This window comes from Anas acuta, chromosome 1 (genome assembly GCF_963932015.1).
Source record: "Anas acuta chromosome 1, bAnaAcu1.1, whole genome shotgun sequence".
NCBI classification, from domain to species: domain Eukaryota; kingdom Metazoa; phylum Chordata; class Aves; order Anseriformes; family Anatidae; genus Anas; species Anas acuta.
Window position 1 is genome coordinate 126,902,864 of NC_088979.1, and position 25,112 is coordinate 126,927,975.

At 41.3% G+C, this 25,112-nt stretch overlaps 1 long non-coding RNA gene across 1 annotated transcript; it reads left to right on the forward strand.

Annotated features, from left to right (window-relative positions):
* Positions 1-18,362: 18,362 nt before the first annotated feature.
* On the forward strand, positions 18,363-22,642 carry LOC137850236 (uncharacterized). The gene is made up of 3 exons (XR_011092389.1): positions 18,363-18,469; positions 19,218-19,339; positions 21,930-22,642. It is a non-coding gene; the product is annotated as an uncharacterized lncRNA (long non-coding RNA).
* The last annotated feature ends 2,470 nt before the right edge of the window (positions 22,643-25,112 follow it).

Genomic DNA, 25,112 nt, shown 5'->3' on the forward strand with positions numbered 1-25,112 from the left:
TTCATGTACTACAGGTTGCAGAATGTTGAATGAGCTGAATTAATGTTTATTTTCTTTTGTTTTGTTTGTTTGTTTTCTCTTTCACAGACCTCAGTCATATTGATTCCTTTCAGGATCTGACAAAATGTTTAGATCTCCCTCTGGCAATTATTTCTACCATAACTAAGTGTATGATTGCTTGATAAACTGGAAGCAGACTTCCAGTCAATAGAAGTTAATAGTTACTATTTGCTTGAAGACCTTTTATCTGCCCTGCACACTCAGGACCTGCTTGGTTTTGAGAAAAAAATGTGGAAGAGATGAGCCATAAATGAGACAGAATCTGTCCATTTAAATTTATTTTCTTCCTCTCTCAGCACTGTCTTGAACATAGCATGTGCTCATAGACTTTGACAAACACAGATTTGAAAATATAATCACAGAATGACAGAATTGAAGTGGTTGGAAGAGACCTCGAAAGATCATCAGATCTTACCTCCCTGCCAAAGCAGGTTCCTTAGAGCAGGCTGCCCAGGTAGGCATCCGGACGGGCCTTGAATATCTTCAGAGAAGATATTCACAACCCCTACAACCTCCCTGGGCAGCCTGTTCCAGTGCTCCGTCACTCTCACTGTGAAGAAGTTCTTACCAGGACACACCCCTCATTCAGCAAGGGACCCACATTATTCCTAGTCTTCTTTTTACTGTTTACATACTTAAAAAAACCCTTTCTTATTATCTTTTATCTCATTTCAAAGCCTCATCTCTAGGTGTGTTTTAGCTTTCCTTGTCACGTCCCTGCAGGCCCTGACAACCCTTCTATACTCCTCCCAAGAGGACAGGTCCTTTTTCCACATTTAAAAAACCTTCCTCTTCCTTTTGATCTTGTCGATGAGCTCCGTGCTCATCCATGCAGGTTTCCTGCCCCACTTCCCCAGTTTCCTACTCTTAGGGATGTACCAATCCTGAGCTTGGAAGAAATGCTGTTTAAATGTAGCCCAGCTCTCACATGCACCCTTACCTTCTAGCAACCTAGCCCATGAGATACTCCTAAGCAGGTCCTGGAAGAGGTCAAAGTTGGCTCTCTGAAAGTCCAGGGTAGCAATCCTGCTTATAACCTTACTTCTTCCACCAAGTTCCATGTTGAACTCCACCATCTCATGGTCACTTCATCCCAAGCTGCACCCAACCTTCACATCCCTAACTAGCCCATCCCTGTTGGTAAGGACAAGGTCCAGGAGTACCCCCCTCCTCTTCGGCTCCTCCACCATCTGCGTCAGAAAGTTGTCTTCAACGCATTGCAGGAACCGTTTGGACTGAGTGTGCCTGGACGAGTTAATTACCCAACAGATGTCTGGAAAATTGAAGTCCTCATGAGAAGCAGCGCCCATGACTGAGAGGCTACTACCAGCTGCTTGTAGAAGGCCTCATTGACTTCCTCCTCCTGATCTGATAACCTGTAGTACACCCCCACAACAGTGTCCCCCATACCAGCCCACCCCTTAGTTCTCACCCACAAGCTCTCCACTTGTCCATCACCCTCCCCCAAGTGGAGTTGGGTACACTCTAATTGCTCCCTCACATAAAGGGCAACCCCACCCCATTGCTTTCCCAGCCTGTCTTTCCTAAAAAGCACATAGTCCTCCAAGACAGCATTCCAGTCATGCAAGCTGTCCCGCCACATCTTTGTGATTGCAATGAGATCATGACCAAACACAGATCTTAAGCTCATCCTGCTTATTTCCCATGCTCCATGTATTAGTATATAGGCACTTTAAGGAAGCAGCAGGCACTGTTGCCCCTGGAAGGATGCAAGAAGAAGATTCCGGATGGGGTATCAGGATCATTATCTTCTCTGAGGAGCCCTCAGACGATCCTATGGGACAACTCAGAGGTTTTTCCCTACTGTCTTCAACAGTGACAGCAGTGACAACTTCCCCCATCCCTTCTCTGTCACTTTTAGCTCCCCTCCCTCCCCCCGTCAAACCTAGTTTAAAGCTCTGGTAATCAGCCCAGAGAGCTTGCTCCCCAACACACTTGTGCCCCACTTGCTGAGTTGAAGTCGGTCAGCAGCCCACATACGCAGCTTCTCAGAGGGATGCCCAAGATTGAAATACCCAAATCCTTGGTCCAGACACCACCCCCTTAACCAGTTGTTTACATGTCCCATTCTCCTCCTTCTTTCTGGGTCCCAGTCACCCAGAGTGAGGACAGAATAGCTCTAGATAGACAGATAGACATAGCTAACGGTCTGACTTTTCTCCCTCAGCAGTTTCCTTGCAGCACATTCAAAGAAATCATTTTCAGTGGCTTCTTGTTCTGTGTCAATTACATCTTTTATAATCCATCACCCGAAGTCTTTTATCATCTGTAAATTTGCTGTCCACTTTAGAGGGAAACCTAGATGAGCCAAATTTAATGATGGTTTTACTGGAATCAGATTCCTTTTATCTGTGAACACCACTCTATCTCAAAATGAATGGAAGTGTAATTTAAATATCCGTGTGTAGTGGGTTTACGTGGCAAGGTTTTGGTAGCAGGGGGCCATAGGGGTGGTTTCTGTGAGAAGGATCTAGAAGCTGCCCCATGTTTGGGAAGGGCCCCATTGTTTTTCAGAGCTGAGCCAATAAGCGATGTTGTTTTGCTCCACTGTGAGAGCATATTTAAGACAGGGAAAAAAACGCTGTGCCACACAGCAGCTGGGAGAGTGAGAGCAGTGAGAAACAGCCTTGCAGGTGCCAAGGTCAGTGTAGAAGGAGGGGGAGAGGTGCTCCAGGCACCGGAGCAGAAGTCCCCTGCGGCCTGTGGTGAGGCCCATGGTGAAGCAGGATGTCCCCCTGCAGCCCATGGAGTACCACGGTGGAGCAGGGTTCCACGCTGCAGCCCGTGGAGGAGACCACGGTGGAGCAGGTGGCCCTGCACCGACGGAGGCTGCCGCCTGTGGAAGACCCCTGCCGGAGCAGATTCCGGGCCGGACCTGTAGCCCGTGGAGAGGAGACCACACAGAAGCAGGTGACCTGGCAGGAGCTGCTGCCCGTAGGGGAGCCAGGTTGGAGCAGTTTTCTCCTGAGGTATTGGACCCCGTGGTACGGACACATATCTGGAGCAGTTCTGGAAGAGCTGCTGCCTGTGGGAAGCCCACGCCGGATCAGTTCATCAAGGACTGCATCCCGTGGGTGGGACCCCACAGCACAGGGGACGAGAGTGACCGAGAAGGAGCGGCAGAGAAGAAGTGCTGTAGACTGACCATAACCCCCATTCCCCCGTTCCCCTGCGCCGCTCGGGGGGAGGAGGTGGAAGAGGGTGGATGGGGAGGAAGGTGCTTTTGGTTTCTTTCCTTTGTTTCTCACTTCTCTAGCTTGTTAGTAATGAGCAATAAATCTTACTATCTTCTTATGCTGAGTCTGTTTTGCCCTTTACAATAATTATTGCATGATTTTCTCGTCCTTATCTCAATCCTTGAGCCCTTTTCACATATTTTCTCCCCATTCCTCTTTGAGGAGGGGGAGTGAGAGAGCGGCTGTGGTGGAGCTCGGCTGCCCACTCGAGCGGAACCACAACACCATGAACTGAAAAAAAAAAAGGGGGGGGGAGAAGAAGAAGGAAAAAAAATATTATCATCATCCTCTAAGAAGTTCTTTGGTTTGTGGGCAAAATCTAATTACAAAAAGGAAGGGAAGAAATGAGTTGTCTCCTTAATATGTAGACTTCTTCACACAGGAGCTTACTCCTTTAGGGTCACAGTTCCCCTAAGGTGTGATATTGTATTATATTCTATATAAGAAGATAACCTATATGAATGACTTTATTGTGTGCAGCTTCCTAGAAATGTATCTGTGATGTGTGTGTCTATGTGAACAGATGGGTGGCATAACTGAGGGTAGAATTTGACATTTTGGGAGCATTTACCTTTGCTAGGGAATTTCCAGAACTCCAGAAGTAATCAAAGTCAAAGAAGACCTGTAATGATAGGTGTGATCACCCAGAAGGTCTGTAGTGATGAGGCATGTCTGAGATCAAGCCAGAAGGTCAAGTCAGAGAATGAGGGACAGGAGGTACAAGGCAGGGCACAGAGGTAACCACCATGCAGCTGCAGCCAGCCAAACTCTGGTCAAGTGGAGGTGTCCCAGGCCCTGACACTTCTTTGCTCTGTGTAGTGTTCGCAATCATGAAGTGACAGCTCTGAATGATGTTTCACTGAAGAATAGCAAGTCACTCAGGCTTATATTTACAGGACCTACCTCTGGGTACCCAGCTGAGGTGATTGGTTGTCAGGGCCCTGAGCACACAAATTGGCCCTACTTTCCCTGGACAGCCTGACCAGGAGCCTCCAGCCATGCCCTCTGCTTGCCCCAAGAGCTCCATGTAGGCTCAGGTTTGTGCAACCAGCCAAGGCCTCCAGTATGCTGTAGATGTGCCAGTACCCAGCCCTGTCCTACCAGGTGGGTTTTCGGGACTGATCTTGGACTTTGTTTACTTTGTCTGATGATCACTGTACTGTCAGGGGAACTTGTTGCTGTCACCCTCCTGCCCTGCTTGCCCTGCTTAGGCTCTGTGGGACAGTGCTCTGGTCAGTGAGGGCTCTACATCTGCCTGTGCCATGGTCACCTTTGGTTCCTGGTTGACTTTCCTTTGTGGAACAACTCTGTTCCTGTTGCTCCCTGATTACTACCCTCAGGCTTTATACCTGGGAGAGATGGACATGGGCAGAGGCAGTTCTGTACTCAGGTGGGTCTGAATGGTACTTTGGGGATAGTATTCCTCCTATCTCCGCAGAGGACAACTAGGAAGATTGGGTCCTCAAACTACTTAGTATGCAGATCATGCAGAGACTGAATGGAATATGTTGGTAGGAAATAGCATGTTTGTGTTATGATAAACAGCTGTGCTGCTTTTGAGAGGATGAAAAGAAACACTGAGAAAAAAGGATGAGAAGAACAGAATGGTAGAATAATCTGGATAGTCAAAGTGTTAAATGGAGCTGAACTAAAAATATTATGAAGAAATTGTACAAGTATTGGAAATCACCCACCAGCACAAGATTGAGAAAGGCCAACCACAGATGTGAAAATGGCTAAAAATTTAGCACTTGCTGTGGTTACTTCTATCATTGTGCATGCCCAAATCGTCCTTCTGAAAATTTCATCTTAGGTCAAATGGTGCTTGTTTTATCATCTGGCTAGATGAGGTACCACACTTGTCCCCATTGTCCTTAAGAAGCCTCCCTTACCTACCCTATCTCTGGTTTCTGAACAATGAGTAATCCTGGTTGGAACGTCCACCCAGCAAATGCTGTGGCTCCTTTTGCACATCAGAGGATGTGACTACTTCTGACACATCTAACCTGTGTTCTGAATCCCTAGTGCTGAAAAAGATGTTCCCCATGCTCTGTGCTTATTTGGCTTTTTACTGGGACACAAAGTGATCCTCTGCACTAGAGTCATTGTAAAGATAGGACAGAAGACCCCACAATGTGAATATATTCACATCCATTTGAAGGTGGATTGTGATGGATAAAGGCTAACTTGAATAAAAAGAATAGTTGGGGGGGCTAACTTGAATAAAAAGAATAGTTGGGCTTTGGTATACTTGTGCTTTTTCAGCATGATTTCACACTGGCAGAACAAGCTGAAACAGAAAAGTCAGTCCATTGGGAAACAAAAATACGAAGGATCTGTGACAGTGAGTCACGACTTACTCTGTGGTATGGTCACAGCACAGGGGCTGTGAACTGCCCTGTTCACAGTGAAGGCATAGCCCAGACCTTTGGTGTGTCTTCGCCTTTTAAATAAAATTATATTTTAAACTCATGAACTGGATGACCCCACAAACTCACTCATATTTTCCTCACTTGGTTCAATTTGGGCACAACAAGATTACACATATTGTTTAACATTAAAAATAAATAAATAAATAAAAATAAAAAAATTAACCCTGCTGGTGCTTTTTCAAGATCTGGCAATAGAAAGTGGGTGTGTAGGTGAAAGGTTATTACATTGCAGAATGGTTCTTCTAATGAGTAAAGTGCAAATGGAACGAAAGCTTTGTGTTTCTGAAAACCCTGATACCCGAAGGGTCTGGTTTTCTAGTCCTCCACAGAATGACAGTTGTACATTTTAAAATGAGAACAATTTTAAAGACACTGCACTCATTACAAGGTGTTTCAAGTATGCTATCACTGTTATGGATTAGATTCTGGCAGTAATTTGCCTCTAACCCCTTAATTAACTAACAATGTGGAAAGCAAATAATTTGGTGGGGCAGACTACTTGTGGGTCTCAGTTCCATAGGTTGAATTTTGACCAGATGCTAATCCCAGGCTGTTGTGTAAACTGTGTCCAACTGCACCATGCGTTGGACTGTGCTGTAAATCCACTGCTCCTTTAACCATGATCAGACAGCTTTGGCTTTTCCTGGAGAGCTGATGATGGTGCTCCAGGGAGAGGGTGAGTCACAGCTGTAAAGCTTCACTGTCGGATTGTGCCTTCAGTTCCTATTAAAGTGAATGGAAGCATCTGCTACTCCCTTTCCTCAGAACGGCACCATGTTAAACCAGGCTGCTAGTTACCTCTTCCTTAGTAGTGCATTGGACATTAGTATCATCAGGGAAAGAGTCTAATCATGTGATGGATGGCTGAGAGTCTTGGTCTCTTTTGAAACACTGAGTTGTGGAAAACTTGGATGTAGTTTCTCAGCAATTTTAAAGCAAATGGATGGCTCTCTATCTGAGCAAACTGTCCCTTAGTCAGACAAACAGAGCAGATTACAGCCACTGCACAGGAGCTGCTGAGTGGCTTACAGCTAATAAAACTAACTTCAGGGCAAATTCTCCCTTTGCAAACATGAGTCTGAGCTGAGGGAAGAGGTCAGGCTGAAGCTGCTAGCCACAAAATCTGGAAGCTGTGAAGGTGGTTTTAAGTTAAACCTTTTAAATTGGAACTTGAAAACATTTAACTTTCCTACAGGGTTTGAATTCCTGGTCTTACCTCAAAGTCCGTCCCCTTTATTTTTATTTTTATATTTTTATTTTTATTATTTTTATTTTTATTATTTTTATTTTTATTTTTATTTTTATTTTTATTTTTATTTTTATTTTTGCTTCTTTTATTTAAAAATCTTCTTTGTGTGTATTTTAAGCTTCTGTAAGAGACCCTGGCATATAAACAAATTAATAAATGCCACACATTATTTGTTTACTAATACTTGCTCTTGGATTGTGAGGGCTGACTCTGCTGAAAACAGCAGAACATCTGTGCCTCTGATGTATTAGTGCAGAGCACTCCATGCAAACAAAAATAGCAGATGACAACAGCAGAATTGTGCTGCTGTGTTCTTACTTGGAAATCCAACTCTTCCAGATGATTTAATGGTAGTGACAAAAGCTGTGTCTAATGATTTACTTGTTTATCTGATAGCATCAAGATATGTCAGGCTATAGAGCTCCACTGCGCTAGCCTGCGTGATCGTATATGATAATAAATATTCCTTGCCCCAGAGCTCTTGTAGTGTGGATGTGCAATGAGAGACAAACTGACAGGAGGGGTGCACAGTAGCTGTGAAATGATTAAGATTAGTATAATGAACTGTAGTCATGGTACACCAGCTGTCTGTCCCTTCTCTAATAACAATAGAACAGGAATAAGTCTTAAAGAGATATACGAAGAAAGATATGGCAATGGATTTTTGCATTTTGACTGGAAACTTTACCCATGCATACAAGATAGGATAAAAAATGAAAGGGTGAGCATGAAAAAAATCTAACAAAAAGCCAATAAATGTAGCAATCAATATCTGCTGTGTAACTCATAACTGGAGTATTATCTGTTTGTTTGTTTGTTTTTCTTCCTTTTTGACTGAAGTAGATTATTTTGGATCTCATTTCTTTGAATGTAACACATAATTCACCAAATACTTCATCCAAATCATTTCCAGCCTCTGGATTTCTTCTGAACTGTTAGTTTCTTTGCTTTGCTATTCCTTCTACATTGCATGTCTTTTTTATTGTTGATATTGTTTTTAATTGCAAGTGTGAAGGAAGAATTGAACAGCAGATAATCATTGATATACCTTCTAGAGTGGCTTTTGTTATAGTAAGTATTCTGAAGTGCTTGAGATTTCTGTTTATGAAGACTATGAAGTGTCTGTATAACCAGTTAAATAAAAACTATGCTCTCTAATCTCTGTGGACCAATTAAAATCCTCTTCAGCTTCTTCCTTCATTTAGAGGAAAATATCTGCATGTTTTGCTATCCAATTAGCAGGGTTTATATTAACTATATGTATGTTTTAGAAGGGACATACCTGTCCTCTGCACTACAAGTATCCCAAAACATTCAGCTACAAACAGCACAATGGTCAGTTTCAGATGGTATCCAGTGTAAAGAGAAACAGGTTCCTGACCTGCACAAAGGACGGTTCAGCTGTCATGTATCATGGCCAAATCCACCAGCCCCCTGTTCCAATTGCAGTGTGACTGGGGAAATGGCAGAGTTCAGGTCCTGACATACTTGGTTGCTTTGGTAACTACAGCTTATTTTCCTGCTGAAATATGTGGGCTTTAGCCAGCAGGACAGTCTGTGTTCTGCCACTAGCAAGTTGCTTTGAAATAAAAATAAACACTGCTGGTAGTTTATCAGATGGATTAATTTTTGCCTCTATTTTCAGTTTTCTTCAAGCTTCAGGAATGACTAACTTTAACTTTCTGGTGGTGCTTGTATGGCCTCTAGTATTTGTCTTCTGTGGTAGTTTGGATTTTTTGTTTTGTTTTGTTTTGTCTTTAAACAAATTGATGAATTGATGGGTTACACTTCCCCCCTCCTTTTTTTTCTCCTACCCCCCGCCTCCCCCAAACTTTCAAGAATGTGGGGTATCCACGGCAGTAGACAGCATATATGGTGTGCATCTGGTTCTTCCTGGGGCAGCTCAGCATATCTTAGAAGTGGGTGCAAACCATCTCAGAGTGAGTTTGTCACAGCAGCATGGCAGTTCCCTGGCCCAACATGCCAATCATATTCCCCTACCTCATGCATCCTGCAACATTGTTAACAAACACAACTCCCAAAGGCTTTCAGCTTGCGCTGAGGGCAGCTTTGTGCCGCAGAGCAGTGTCAGCAGATACGTTCTGAACAGCTCGCTCTCTTTCCATCCTTTGAATGAAACCCTAAGTGCTCTGGTGTCTTACAACAAATATGTACTTGCAGCCAGGTCCCCTCTTGGCAGCCGGCCTCTCAATGAGCAGCTGTAAAAGCCCACCTAGTGCTGCTGTGTAATGGTGTTCTCTGTGGGGCAGGTGCATGTTTTGCCATGTGAAAATGTGTCATGGGGAAGTTTTTGCTTTATCAACTCTAGAAGAAAGTAGATTCTGTGTTTTACAGTAAAGCACTTAATGGGGAAAAAAATGTTATTCTTGCTCACCTTCTTCTATCTGCCATATAAGCATGTGGAGCACAAGAGGAGAGGGAGTGACAGTAAGTCTATTTGCACTTGTGCACATTAAAGCTAAGGCTAACTTCGTACTCTTTGTGATGATGTACAGTTGCAGCTAAACATTATCACATGAGAAGTTTCCTAAAGGTCCTTTTGCTATGAGTTTCTCTCAAAGCAATGCTAAGTGCAAGTATTCAAACATTACGGCTTTTAGAACGGATGAAGAAAGATCTAGAACCAATTTGCTTTCATTCTGCATGTAGATTTAAATTTATTATGAGGATTCTTTCTTTTGCCACCTTCATTGATCTTGACAAGTGCTTGCCTGGGTGTAGAACCATGCTGTTGACACTGTCGTGCAGTGACACTGATCTCCTCTCCGTACATAGTGATCCCTTTGTCCTCTGATGAGGTTGGTCTGAAACAGAAGGTAAGTAGCTGTACAAATGGTGGGAAATTTGTATGCAGTCTGTTGGCCCATACACAACCTTCTACAAGTACATGGGCTTTTTATGCCTCAGCTTCAAAAATTGTCAAGCTTGCTGGCTCTTCTATTGAATTATAAGACCCAAGGTGGAATATCTGGATTTTTATTCCTTCAGCAATGTATCTTTGGAGCTTGAGTAACTTTTACTCAGTGAATTTCATTTCATGGAACTGATGTGTTTTGTACATGTCATTTAAAAACTGTGTAAGTGTAGACTATTCAAGGGTGTGCAAAGAGTATTGTAATGGCCTACAGTAGGGGCTGTTGTGATCTTTGAAGAGTTTTTAATTGATTAGCCCTTTACAACTTCTGTAAATACTCTTTGGGTGGTGAACCCATCTGGGTAAGTCATAGACATCTAGTCATGAAAAGTTTGTGGAAATCATGGCTTTGTACAAGAAATAATATGTGTTCACCTAACAGAGTCAGGTAGGAAAGGGATGTGTTCAAATCAGCCCACCTAGCTCTGTAGATACAGACATTACTTGTACTGGTCTCTGCAGTTGTACCTCACCTAACTCACAGAAAACTTAGACTAAATGTTTGCTGGGAGGTGCTTTTCAAAATGTCCTGTACAACTTTCTTTAAGAAGGGTCAGTATTTGTCCTAAGAACTGTAGTCCTGTTAATTAAGTAGCTGTCATGGATTTAAAGGATGAAACATCAAGGGTTTCATTTGCTGCTGTAAGTGCAGTCTGTAAGCCTGCCAGGTTACGCTTTTTCCCTTCAGTATGTCCTACATATGACAAAATTTTGTGTGGGGCTGAAGGAAGACTGGCCCCACAAACCTGACATGAAATGTCAACCCCACAGACCATTTCTGGCATGCGTGAGCTTATATTAATCCAACTTAAGGTTTATGCAGACCCTGTCATTCCTAAATCCATCAGTCACACAGCCCCTCCTTATGTGTGCTCTGAGCCCCTGGAACACACGGAGCCATCTGTTGTTTTAATGGAGGATTAATTTCTAGGAAACTCCAGTGCCTGGTATCAAAGATGACATGCTTACATCCATATTTGGCCAGTTTTTTATTTTTATTTCTTTTATTCCAGACAATAGTTGAATCCCACTCAAGGTGAATAAACCATGTGTATATCCTGAGATTGGGCCAGCATGTGCAGTTATCAGACCAATAGTCAGGGTTGCTAAACATTGTGATTCCAGCTGAAGACTTGGTGACTTATTGTCCTGGTTCCATAGAAGTGTAAGGAGATGATCAGGTTTTGTGTCCTTCTGGGGGAGAATAGCAATGCAAAACAGAGGCAATAAAGCACAACAGGATGGCAAAATGAAGCCTATTTATCAGATAAATCTATTTACTTTGTTACTAAGAACAGAACAGAACAGAACAGAACAGAACAGAATAGAATAGAATAGAATAGAATAGAATAGAATAGAATAGTTCATTTGGAAAGGACCTTCAAAAATCACCTAATCCAACTGCCTGACCACTGGCATATAGCACCTTGCATTTACCTTTGTTGAACTTCATGCCACTGATGATTGCCTAGTGTTACACTGTATTTAGAACCCTCTGCAAGGCCTCTTGTCCCTTCAGCAATAGCACCTCTCACTTTAGTATAATCAGCAGACTTGTTTAAGATGCATTCCATTCCTGCATTCAGATCATTGATAAAAATGTTGAATATGACTGGCCCTAGAATTGAACCCTGGGGAACACCACTATTGACCACCTAGCCAGCTGCCACAGATGTCACCCCGTTTACTATGACCTTTTGAGCTCTATCGTTCAGCCAGTTCATCAAACAGCATAGTGAGTGTGAACCTGCTTTTCACACAGTTGGACAATTAGTCCAGAAGGATGCTATGACGAACAGTATCAAAGGCCTTACTAACATCCAGAATGATTATGGCTGCTGTCTCCCCTTCATCCATCAAATAGGTGACCTTATTGTAGAAGAAGACCATATTAATAAGGTAGGATTTTATCTTCATGAACCAACATTTACTATGCCTGATAATTGTTCTGTTCTTTAAACGCCTTTCAATAACTCTCAGGATAAACTTCTCCATAACTTTTCCAGGATCTAAGGTTAGCCTAACAGGCCTGTATTTGCCTCTTCCTTCTCTTGTGCCCTTTTTCTAGATGGGTGTAACATTGCCTAGCCTCCAGTCAGGAGGGACCACCCCAGACTACCTTGACCTTTGGAAAATTGCTGAGAGGGGTCCAGCTATGTCTGCTAAATCATCCTTAGTCCCCATGGACTTATGAATGTTTAGCTGATATAGCCGTTCCCTTACAATTCCGGTGACCACAGATGTAAAGTCAATTCTCTCCCAGACATGGTCCTCCAATTCTGAGGTCTGGGAAGGCCAAGATATGTTGTTACTAATAAATACAGAGGCAAAAAAAGGCATTACATATCTCTGCCTTTTCCTCCTCCTTACTTCTTAGGTGACCATCCACTCCAAGTCCTACATTTTCTTTTGACCTCTTGCTGTTGACATACTTGAAAAAGCCTTTCTTGTTGTTGTTGTCTGACACTATGATGGCCAGTGTCAACTCAAGTTGGGCTTTGGCTTTTCTCATTTTCTCGCTACAGCTCTGTACTCTCTGTGAAGCCAGTCATTGCTTCCAGAGGTCATATATTGATTCCAGAGGTCATATATTTTCCTTTTCTACCCGAGTTCCAGGAAAAGTTTCCCATTCAGCTAGGCCAGTCCTCTGCTTTGCTTGCCTGACTTGCAGAACAATGTGATTGCTTGCTCCTAGGTTTTTAAAAGTTTTTTTTTGTTTGTTTGTTTGTTTGTTTTTTAAAGTTACCAACTGTCATGGACCTCTACAGCAGATTCCTGGGGGACATTGCTAAATAACTCCTTGAGAAGCTTAAAAGTCCCTTAAATGCCAGGATGGCAACACTGCAGATATTTTTTGTCCTTACACCAAACGTTTTGAACTCCACTATTTCCTGATCACTATGGCCAAGACAGCCATGTACCAGCAGGGTTAGGGAAGTGATTGTCCCCCTGTACTCAACTCAGGTGAGGCTGCACCTCAAGTCACCTATGACTACAACTCACTGCTGTTTCTTCACGGTGCTGGTCTTCATGCTGCCTTTGCTAAAAGGCCTTGGTTTATCTAACTTTGGAGAGACAACTTGCACAGAGACTCTTCTTTCGTCTTTTCACATCCCTCGTCTGCCACATCCAGAGACTCGTACCTATGCACTAATGGAAGTTAAATGGGCAAACAGGGGCTCCTCTTCCAGCTCCATGCAGTAACTTGCTTCCAGTCCTTTGTGTCCCTCAAGTTCCTGCCTTTATCCTGATGCAGATCAAATTGGCCTGCCTCTCTAATGGCCATGCTAGGCTAGCATGTGTGTACCAGAAAAGGCAGAGCATAGCTCCATTGATATATCACCTTTTCAGATCCCCAGATAATTCTCAGTCTCTACATCTCTTCCTCAAGGCTGGCCACCAGGCAGAGAAGTTCATCTCATATATCTAATTTTTAATAGTAGAATGTGTGTAGTGCTAAACACAAAATGCTTATGAGAGGATAATGAGAAAAATGTCAATGTAAGGGAAGGGTCTGAGACTTCTCCAGGTGGCGTTAAAAGCTGGATTTTTAATTTTAAAACTGTGGGCAATTTGGAAAGGATAAATATTCTTGAGGCAGTATTTAATCTTAATTTCTTAAGCAAACTTTACAAGGACACGCAAATAAAAATCTGTAGCTGTTCTGAGCATCATTCACAAAGTGTGTGACACTGTTGAAGCAAGGGACTTTTAGCACTGCTGTTATGCAATGAAATTCAGTAGGAACTGAGGAGGCTGCTACTTGCCTCAGAAGCAAAGAATAGTCCTAATCATCAGTTCCCAGAAGAGTGAGATAATTTTCCATGTTCCAGGAGCATGACCCTGCTAGGACACTTGTTCATACCTGCCTACACCCTCTACTATATGTGCTGTAGTGCTAGGAGCTGGCACAGCATCGATATACTGCCATGTCCACATGGAGTGTCATTATTTGCTTTATGTGTGTCTGGTGTTAGCTCACTCTGATTCTATATCCAGTGACAGTGGTCAAAACTAAGGCAGCCTCAAAAATTTCTTGGCATTTCTGGATGGAAATTTAGTGATTAGTTTAAATGTCATGTTTTATGGAAAGTATCTGGTTTTCCTTGTTGGGGAGTAGAAAGGGTAGGAAGACATTTTTGGAGGTTGCTTTTATTATTTGTACAGCTTCTGCAATGACGGCTTTCTGTGCATCTAATGTACAATTCTAACTCCCATTCACAAACTATGAATTTAGCTCTGACTAGTTCTGTGGATTCAAAAAGAACCTAAACATTTGACCTGCAGGCAAGTTTTCACAGTATCCAGCTTAAGAAACTGTCACACAAAGCCAGGCTGCACTGCGTTATAGAGATGAGTGATCTTTTATTTTTCTTTCATTCCTAATACTTTTAAAAGTAAACAGTTTCCCCCGACTTGGTGGGATGTGTCTATACTGAATGTGGTATCAAGACCTTTTGTAGAGTTTCTGAGGCTTACTGTTGAGGTACCACATGTAATAAATCTCATTCTTTTCAAGAAACAATCCTTTTTTTTTTTTTTTTTTTTTTTTTTTTTTTCGGTCTGTCCTTACAGATTTGATACATCAGTAGATGTAAAAGCTTATCAGTAAGAGCTTGATTTTAAATGCTAAAAATGTATGTCTTTCTCTTTCTCCAGATTGTTCTCTGCCTTCTGATTTCAATTCTCAGTCTTCCCTTCCTGTTATTCCATCATTTGATCTTCAATAATTTTTCCCTCTCCAATTTCTTAGCAGTTTCCCATATGCTTGTATCTCTTCCTCCCCCTTACTTGCTTCCCAGCTTTGACAGCCATTCTACTGCTCCTGTCTCCTCCAGATCCTAGTTTTCCCTAGGTGTTGAGCCAGTCTATGATTCATATTTCCTGAAGTCCGTCCCTGTCATTTCCCCTTGCAGAGGAGGGAAGGTTCCCTATGCCATCTACTGAAACCTCACTGGAAATTAATGCAGTGAGAAATGCAAAAATAGTCCTTACAGAACAGGAAGTGAACAATCATAATTGTAAGAAAATCTAACAATCTGGAGAACAAAACAAGGCAAAAACTAGGAGGACGTCAATGATGTTGGCAAATCTGTAGATCATATGAGGACATTTTTTGAGACTAGGAGGATACAGGAAGTTCTTAAAAGGGTTTCAGTATGGATATGGGCAATAACATAAATATCCCAGGTTGCTGTTATAATTACAGTTATTAATAAAGGATGTTGTAGAAAGAATATTTCATATTATACCTATTGCATACTACTTAAGCCAAATTCTTTTAAAGATTGGGATAAATATGATATTTGTGTACAAGTCAGGGTGAAGGTGACTGCTCAGACAAATTGTCCTACTGTAAGATTCTTACCTCCTGCATAGTTTCTGAGAAAAAGTGTTGAGATGTCTGGAGGAGGGTCTGTGTCAACCTGGCCAAATGTGTTCCTGTGAGTAGCACTGTTAAGAATCTCTGAATGATACAAACTGATTTGCTCAGTGCACATGGCACCTTATGGCACAGCCACACCACAGTGTGCATAGCTGACTCCTATCAAAAATCCTTGCCATTTCCCTGTGGCAGAAAAGCCAAAAGGAAAGTGGGCAGAAGGATGAATAGCCCTACTCTTTTCCCCATCTACACTGGAACATGCTGGTACTGCCTTGTGTTGCAATCCAGCTTCTGCTGAAACAAAGCATGTGCAGAGGCATGTTGAAACTTTGTCAGTTATGTACTTCCTGTTGACTGCAAATTCATTAAAAGCAAACAAAAGAGCAAACATAATAACAAAAAAAAAGCTGAGCAAATCTTTGATTAAAAGGGTAATTGGTCAGACTAGTCTGACCCATCTCCTTCATTTTAACGTACATAAGCAGCTTTCTCTGGTAACAAGAAATAGTTCTACAGCAGTCTACAATAAACCCAGAATCTCCTTCAAAATATCTGAAAAATAGGCTAAATCTGATACAAATATAATTTGATTTTTTTTTAATTGAAAAATTATGAAATGGGATGATTAATGCTTCATGAATTAAATTAAAAACAAACAAACAAAAAAAAAACAAAGAAAAAAAGAATGAATTGAAACCAAATATAAAATCTGTAAACTGGGAATAAGAATGCTGTTGACTAGTTTGCTTTGACCCAATGCCTTTAATCTGTTCCTTTTTTAATATCTTTCTGAACCTATAGAAACAATCTTCTTTACTACAAATGTATAGATTCTTGTACTGAAACATTAACAGGACAGTAATCTAGGATCACACAGATTGTCTGAGTGTCCTTGTATTAAGGAAGGAAACCCTTTAGGAATATAACACATATCTTGCCGTGAAATCCTAGGTCTTGTGGTGTTTTATACACCAACTTATGGTGCATGTGTGGGTGGGTAGATATTTTTAAGCTTTGCCTTGGCCAGATGAACACTGCCCATGGGGCATATGTGATCTCTCCAAGTTAATTGCTTGATTTGACCCCAGATGCACAAAGTCTATTCTGTCTGACTGCGCTTTCAGAACCTGCAGCCAGCTAGCCTCATCCAAACTTCTAGTGGTTTTGTAGATCTGACCTTGAAGTTTTTTAGGCAGTGCACCACACAGCCTGTCTGTATTATCTCCTCTCAGTTGGGCACATTCTGATTGACATAAATAAATAAATAAATAAAAATTAAATGCTAGTATCCAGAAGCAGCAGTGTAACTGGGCAATGACTGGAATACTTTGAGAAGACTTCGCAAACAGGATTATGGACATTTAATGTAAACAAAAAAAAAAAAAAAAAAAAAAAAAGGATGTCTTAAGAACATATCAGAGATATTATAATCTCTTACTATATATAATAACAGAGATATTATAATCTCTTACTGAGGTTTTAAGAGCAAAATTATTCTTCCTTTCCTTGACCCAGCATACATGTCATCCATAGAAAAAGATGCAGATACAATCTTTTTTTGGACCACTTGGACTTTGCTGTGAACCAGAGATTGCTGGACTACAGAACAGACTTTACCAGGTAGCTGATGCTGCCTGTTGAGAAAGACATGATCCAGACTATCTGGGACACTGATGATTTTTTAGGTGGAGAACAGGAGATGGAAGCTGTTTAGGACCTGACACCATCCCCTCATAGTCATGTGTGTTGTCTCCATCAAAGGGATTCAAAGGAGATTGAAAGGGACTCTTTGGCTACAACAGAGACAAAATTCATGCCTTTAATTTTTCCCAGCATTTGGAACAAGGCATGTTCAGGTCCACATGTGCAGGTTTTGTGGGGCTTCAGCTCTTTCCTCAGCTTTTATGCTTAATGGGCAATTAAGAAGGGGTCAGATTACGTGAGAAAGAAAAGACAGAGTTACTTCAAGCTGCAGCCTAGCACATGTGTTTTTGAGCAGGAGACCTTCAGGGCCACCCAACATCCTTTCCACTACATTCCCTGTGATTTGGGGTCCTCTCATCTGCTGGGATCCAAACACCACCTCATTCTGAGGACCAGACAGTCCCTCCCTGCAGTGCTCCTCCCCATAAAAGGGTTGGGGGGCAGCAGGTGTTTTCAGAGCTCCAGCTCTTCTAGTTCTGTGCTCATAGCCGTTCCCTCTGCTGCAAGGGCACAGGGCATCTCTCCGCTGAGAGGCAGATGCCAGAGCCACAGAGGCCTGAAGTGCAGGCTGCGCAGTTAGATCAGGATTAGGAGCGGGTGACAGATGCGCAAGGTGCCCTGAGGGCTTGGAGAGAGGCTAGTCAGGCATAAATACCACAGCAGGCTGTGCAGGCAGTTTATGCTGCAGGATGTGGAAGCTGGAGAAGTCTGGGGAAAGTGGAAATGAGGACTGGGAAGAGGAAGAGGAGTGTATTCAGATCCTGCTTAGTAAAAGGGAGGAAGGTAGCAGATATATTTTTAAGAAGGTAAAAGATGCAGGGATTTAGAGCTTTGGTTTCAGGAGAAAGAACTAGTATAGCAGTGATGTATGGGGAAAACGCCCTGGGTTCTAGATAGCGTGTTAGGAAATAAGTCTTTAGCTAAAGATACGTAAGGTTTATTGTAGAAATGTGAGTTTTTAGGCCATATGGATATCGTCTCACAGACCCTACTGTTACTGATGCCTTTGCAAGTCACCCCGCAGGTAACAGTGGATTGTAGCAGCATTCCCAGTCAGCCTGAGGTCGTGTTGGGTACAGAGGGCAGCACGGGACAGGACGCAGCAGCCATCCGCATGGAGCTCCCGGCTCTGCAGAAGCTGTCTAGCGCTGTCCGGATCTGTGTGTGGGGGGTGTTTTTTCCCCCAAAGTTTTCCTGGAACCAGGAACGGGACGGAGCCGCCTCCTGCCTGGGGGACGGGGACAGCCGCGGGCCGCCGGCGCCACCTCCTGGGAACCCTGAGTATCGCGTAGGTCTCCGCCTCACAAAGGTAGGGAAAAAAAAAAAAAAAGCAAACTCCTATAATTCAAGAAACTACAAGAGAAACCATCTTAAGGCAAGGTTTTCTCTAGCCGCAAGAGCGCTGTGTAGTGATGCTCGGTGTTTCAAACTGTTCTTTCTCTCTCGGTGAGCAGACTGGTGAATCCATTGCGGGACTCTGAAATTTGTAAAACTGATTATTTTTCCTATATATGAACTGGGAGATGCCATTTGATAGATATTTTTTTCTTATTTTGTTCTTTAATTATCTATTATTTAATTATGGAGTCTTATATCTTAGACCTTTGAACATTGCTGGATGTTAACTTGGTTCATTTTTTTATTATAGAAGACTTTAAGTAGATGAAATAAAATTATGCATGAAACTGAGTTTAAAAAATAAAATTCCAACCAAGTTTCATGAATGGGTTTATTGAGCTCTAGACTGTATATAGATTGTTTATATATAGTCTTGGTATTTTCATTTCTCCTCTCATTTATTTATTTATTTATTTATTTATTTATTTATTTATTTATTTATTGAATTGTGCTTGTGTTTTATAGAGCCACTATAGAACACAGCCACACAGACAGTCAAATCAAGGTGCCTAAGCGGGTGGGGAGTAGTGACTGGGAGTACAAAGAGGTAGAGTGTCTTTTTGAGTTGTGTCAGTGTGTAACTACACCCTGAATGTTGAGACTTACAAATCAAAGACAGAGTAGCTTTTATTTATACCAAGTAACAGTGTTGGGGGTAAACTGTGTCAACTGCCTTAATATAGTAGAGCCCATTGTTATGCAAACCTTCTAATTTCTATCCTTAGATCATCTCAACAGTACTGTTCATACTGCCTGTACTATAACTTTAATCTCCATCCCTGGCTTTGATTTGCAGACTCTAGTAACATGAGGTTTATCAAGCTGCTAAAATGCAGAGGCTTGGAAAGGTCGGCTTTCCTCCATATACTTTTCCAAGTCAGGCGGACAGAATTCTTCAGCAGTACTTCAATGAATGAGGTGAGATACAGCATAAACGGCTTATTCACATTACAGTATTTGGCATATATTTTCATAATTCTCTTTGTTACCTACCAAAATGGGAGTTTTGCAAAGTTTAATGACTTAAAGATATGAGGAATGATTCTGCAGGGACTTTTTTAAGGCAAAAGCTGCAGCGAACTTAGAAGCTAATAGTTACCAATATGTGGAATAGACTGGGAAAGCTCACATTCTCTTAAACTTTGCACCAAGAGACTGAGAAGCTCTTTAATGGATGTTACAAGAATTGGCTTCAGTTACTTCTCATCAAATTTGCAGCATGCTCTGTGAGAGGAAAGTCCTGCTTCTTGACAGCCTACGAGATTGCTGTAATTCTGACTGGAATTTGGATACTTGCCACAACCTGTTAAGCAAAGAGCACATTCCAATACCTTTGTCAAGCTTGTCTTTTCATTTGACTAAGACTTTAAACAACAACAACAAAGAGATTCAGATCTATCAAGAACTATAGAGAAGTGTGGTACATGGTGAGGGCTATGTAGGTGAAAAAATAGCCTAAATTGTGAAAGTAACCAGTGGCAGATAGGTAGTTTTATGTTTTTGTAGTAGGGTGGGTGTCTGCAAATGGATTTTGAACTCTTAGGCTGAGGCCTTGGAGGGGAGGGGAAGGAAGGGGAGAATAATATAGTCCAGTAGACCTACAAAGATCATCTAGTCCAACTATCTGATCACTTCAAGGCTAACCAAAAGCTGAAACGTTATTGAGGTATTATCCAAAAGCAACGCTGACAGGCATGTGTCATCAACCACTTCTCTAGGAATCCTGTTCCCATGTTTGACTGCCCTCATGGTAAAGAAAAATTTCCTAATATCTAGTCATAACCTCCCTTGACACAGCTTTGTGCTATTCCCACACATCCTATCATTGGTTACCAGGGAGAAGAGATCAACACCTCCCTCTCTGCTTTCCCTCCATGGGAAGCTGTAGAGAGCTTCTAACCTCAAGCAATGAGGACTACAAATACCTTGTAGTTAAAAGAACACTCAATGGATTAGGTGAATGCCTAATGCCTATTTCACATGGGGGTCTTTGGTATTTCCTAGTCTAAAGAGTGTATAGTTGAGTGGGCCAATACAGTCTAACCTGATTTGTCCTATCCATGACATTCCATTATATAAAATATTTAAATATATATGCTTGACCTGCTTGACTTACGGAGGCTAGACACCTGGAAGATATGAAGGGGATCTTGTTGATCCTTGAGTAGAAAGATATTGGACTTTGTCCAGAGCCTGTGATACAGACTTTAAAGTGCTTCATGGTAAATTTGCCTCTTTTCTGTCATGTGCTTGTTTCATCTGTGGCTTTGGTAGAGGTTATTGCTCCTATATTTCTGAATGGTACAAAATTTCAAGAAGTATGTGCTGAGGTGTTTTATATGAATCATCTAACTTTCAGCTTGGTAACAAAATTCAGGCATACCGAGGAAGGATGTCTGTAACAATCTTAGAGACTAAAATGTGCTATAACACAGAACAGATGCTCAAAGGCCACCTTCTTGAAAGCCCCCTGGAGATCTGTGTATGACTTAGACTGGCCCAGCAACAATAAGGAGTTGAGTGTATACAGTATGATGAAAGTCAATGAAATTGATATTAGTGAATTCTGTGGGGATATGTAAATCATCTGTTAGTAAAAAATGGCAGTATTTCCCTGGTATTGTTCATTCAGGAAGAACAGCAATGAGAAGCAGTAGAAGGATGGAGATGTCTCTGTTTTGTCAGTGTCTCCTTAGAGTGGAGAATACAGAGCCTGATACCCACATAGCTGGATGATGTCCTCAAAGAAATGAAGTAGACAAGCCAAAGAGAACCTACCTTTGACTTCTAGAGGATCTAACTAGATACCTGAGCAGAACATTGGGATTTGGATTAGGGTGATGAGTTTCAAATCTCCATAAAATGGGAAGACAATTCCTGGAGCATGAACCTAATGAGTCCTGCTGTGCTGTTTTGACATGCTCGGTTATGTAAATGTCTATATGGGGATTTTCCCATTTTCATTCCCTTTCCTTTTTTTTGCAGTCTTTGTACTGGTGGCTCTGTGTTTCTGGGAATTTGAATGTTTCTGAGTGGAGAAGACCTAGTGTCAGGGCTGACCAACACAACATGGCATTTGTTTTTTGCAACCTGAAATAAATGTATAGCTCAAGGATGGAAAGGACTTTTTGTTTGTTTGTTTTATTTTGTTTCAAAAGGCATTCAGCTGGATTAACCCTGGCAAGGCAGAGTGAGATGACTGTGGGTGCAGCAGGCCCTTATGAACCTTTCAAATCTGTTCACCTGCATGTGCTAATGTTTTTGCTTTTGAGCCTGGGTTCTGAATCAAACTCTTCATCTGAGTAGCTCTGAACACAATATGTTTTCATATTGTGATAACTCCACAGCTCTGCAATAGTCCAGGAACCCCTTACTCATAAATAAGTAGCATCTTTCACAAATGTCAAAAATATTTCAGTATCCTTGAGATTCTTCTTTGCTTTTTCCTCTACCCTGGCTAACATTTACTTTTATTTCTGATTATTATTATTATTTTTTTTTTTTTCAGATGCTGGCAGAAGCCTGTACATCCCTGAATCTTGAAAGTCAGATGATGGTTGTATGAATCCCATTCTGCTCTTAGGTCTGTAAGGGTACCCATAGGCAATACAAGATGACTCCAGTTCATACTGTCCCTGGTTCTTGCATTGCTGCACTAGATTTAAATAATAATAATAAATTACAACAGAATCTATTTATAGACAAAGTTTCTAGTCCTCCCCTTGCAGCTCAGAAAAAAAAATGTCCCCAGTGCAAGCAGAAAGAAGGAAGTATGTTCCACCTATGACTTAAAGAAGTAACACAGTGCTATGGAAAATAAAATTTACAGTTGCAGCTTCACTTCCTGTTTTCTCCTGCTGCAGAGGGAGTGCCTTCTGGATTTAGGGAGACAATTAGTTAATCATAGTGATTACCGTATCTTCTTTGCCAAATCTCCACCATGACCTGAGTTCCAGGGCCTGGCTCATGGGCCTGTTGAATTTAAGAAAGCCAAACATTTCCTTGCAATGACTTCCTTCCATGCTCATGTATCCCCAACAGCAGAACTTCTTGTCAAGCTCTTCATGTGTTTGAAGTGCAGTACTCCTAAAAGCAGGTGGATCTGGATTTTAGAAATAATTAAAATCTTGTGGTGACTGAAAAGGTTTCCTCCACTGGCCTCATGGGCACTTGCAAAGGTGAAGCTTTCCTGCAGAGCAGCTTCACTTTCTGTACACGGGGTAGCAAAACTGGGATGGAAGGCAGGAGATGCTGAGATCTTGTCCTGTACTCTGGCATTGCACACTGGTTTTTGCTGTTGATCTCCTTTTGAGGTGACATGAAGTCTTCAACACTCAGTGTCTAAATGTTTACAGTATCTGTGTCTGCTAGATATATTGGATTGCTTTTATTGTTATTAAAATTAGAATAATCAGTTCCAACAGGAAGCTGACCAGATGTCCTCATTTAATCAGAACAGATCCCCTTTTTTAATGTAATATCCAGCTGTCCTAATACTTTTCAGAGCAGACCCATTAATCTCAGTTTTCATTGCAGTGAGATTCTTGATAGCTGTCAAGAAATGTTCACTAATAATTGTCTGATCCTTTCATACTGTTTAATGCTCAGAACTTTTCTTAATAAGCAAAGAAAATCATATTCTATTTGCAAGGAAATGCTTCAGTCTCACCCCTAGTGTAAAATATTTTCAAGAGAATTCATTATGAAAGTATTTTTGGATTAATTTAATTTGTACACTATTTTCTCAGACTGTAGGAAGCGGTTGGAATGTTGTCTGGCAGAATGTGTAGGGGAGAGAAAATACACATTTCTACATATGGGAGGGTTGGAAGAATGGGTGGGGAGCTGATTATCTTGGCATTACTAGAAGGGAATTTTACATAAGAATGGTACTGTTGAAAATGAGACTGATCCCCAGACTTTGTAGCGTGGAAACTAACTCCTTGTCTCTGCTAACAGTATAAGCAGCACATTTAAGTTAGGAGGATGCTTGAAGTTATTTTTGTTCCAGTCATAAGACCCTGATACATTGTGTAATTATTTTACTTGCAAGTATCTTATAATACTTGTTTTTATCTCTTTTCACCAGATTGGAGTAAATTACTTTGGGATAAAGATAAACTCTGTTTTCAACTTTTGCTGAGGTTTTAATTGGACTAGTGTATTTAATGTAACAGAAAGTAGTGCACACAACAGCTCTGTCTGATAAGGGGAAGAACAGTATATATAATTATGGGCAACTAGCAGTATATAGGAAAATACCTTCCCATCCAACTAGCAATATACTAGCAAAATACCTTCCCATCAAACAGAAATCTGTCACTCTGTTCAGATATTTATTGTCCACTATAATTATGGCAAATCTTTAAATCCTTTCTAATGTTATTTAGATGCTCTGGGAGCTTATGGTTGTTGTTTACAAAAATTGTCCCAGGGTGTCTAATTTCCATTTGGCAAGATAGCCACAGTAGGCAGAATATGGATTAGATCTGAGGTCTTGGGAGACTTCCCACACCAGCACCTTATTTATGTAAACACACTTGATTGGAATAGCATGTTCTCATACATGGGAAGATGTTTTTTATAGTGTTCACTGTCTATGTTGTTTGCAGAACATATTCCTTAAACAGTTAATAAAAAGAAAAACAGACATACAAACAAACAACAAAAAACCTATATCGTTAGGACTGCTATTGGCCTGGTGGTTTTGATGCAATACAACACAACAGAAGTCCGAGGACATTCCTGGTAGTGATTGCAATTTGCATAAGACAGTGAAGTTTTTGGACATCATGGTTAGTAGTGCACATTACAGATGACATACATGGCTGTGGTGGTCTACTTACACAGAGATTTCCACTCGTATGGCCAGACAGTATAAATGCAGCAGTCTTAGACTCTCAGCTGTACAAAGCTGTACAAGGGAGTGTTATGAGGGGGAAGACTGAATTCTTTTTCATAGCAGACGGGAACAAATTGTTTTTCCATAAAACTGTTCTAAACAAAGTATTTAGTGTGTGTTACGGAAAATGAGTGTGTACTGGATGAAACTTAAAAAGGACTTTTCATTTTCGAAGTGTAACAAAGGCAAGGGCGGAGTATCATCCACTGAATGAGGGGCTAGTTAATCAGTCACAGTATATTTTAAGCAGCCAGCAATAGGTCCTTTCATATTTAAAAATAAAGCCCTGTGAGTCTCATCTAAAATGTATGAAAGTAAATGAGATTATTTTCATTGACCTTTAAATTGGCAGCCATAAATAGAATATTTTTCTCTTATTCCTTTTCTGCTGGAGCGGAAGAGGACATTTTGGGTTTCATGGCTCTTTAAGCTAAGCTTCTGAAAAAGTGTTTCTGCTGATAGTTACACACAGCCTCCTCCATACTCCTTTTCTTGGGAGAGAGAGCACTGCATGGGTGAGGTGAACTGAGAAGAGGTGAAACTCAGGAATGACAGCCTCCAATATACTTAAGCATGAGTAGAACAAAAGGAGGATATCTTTATACAGGAAGGAGCAACTGGTAAATCGCTGGATTTATTGTTTGGGATGAAAGAGTTTTATTTTGTTTTATTTTATTTTGTTTTGTTTTATTTTATTCATGTATTTTATGAAAGGCAGGAAAAGAATAAGTCTTCAGATACACACCGTTTTTCTTAATAATATGTGCTATGAACCCTTGCTCAGAAGAG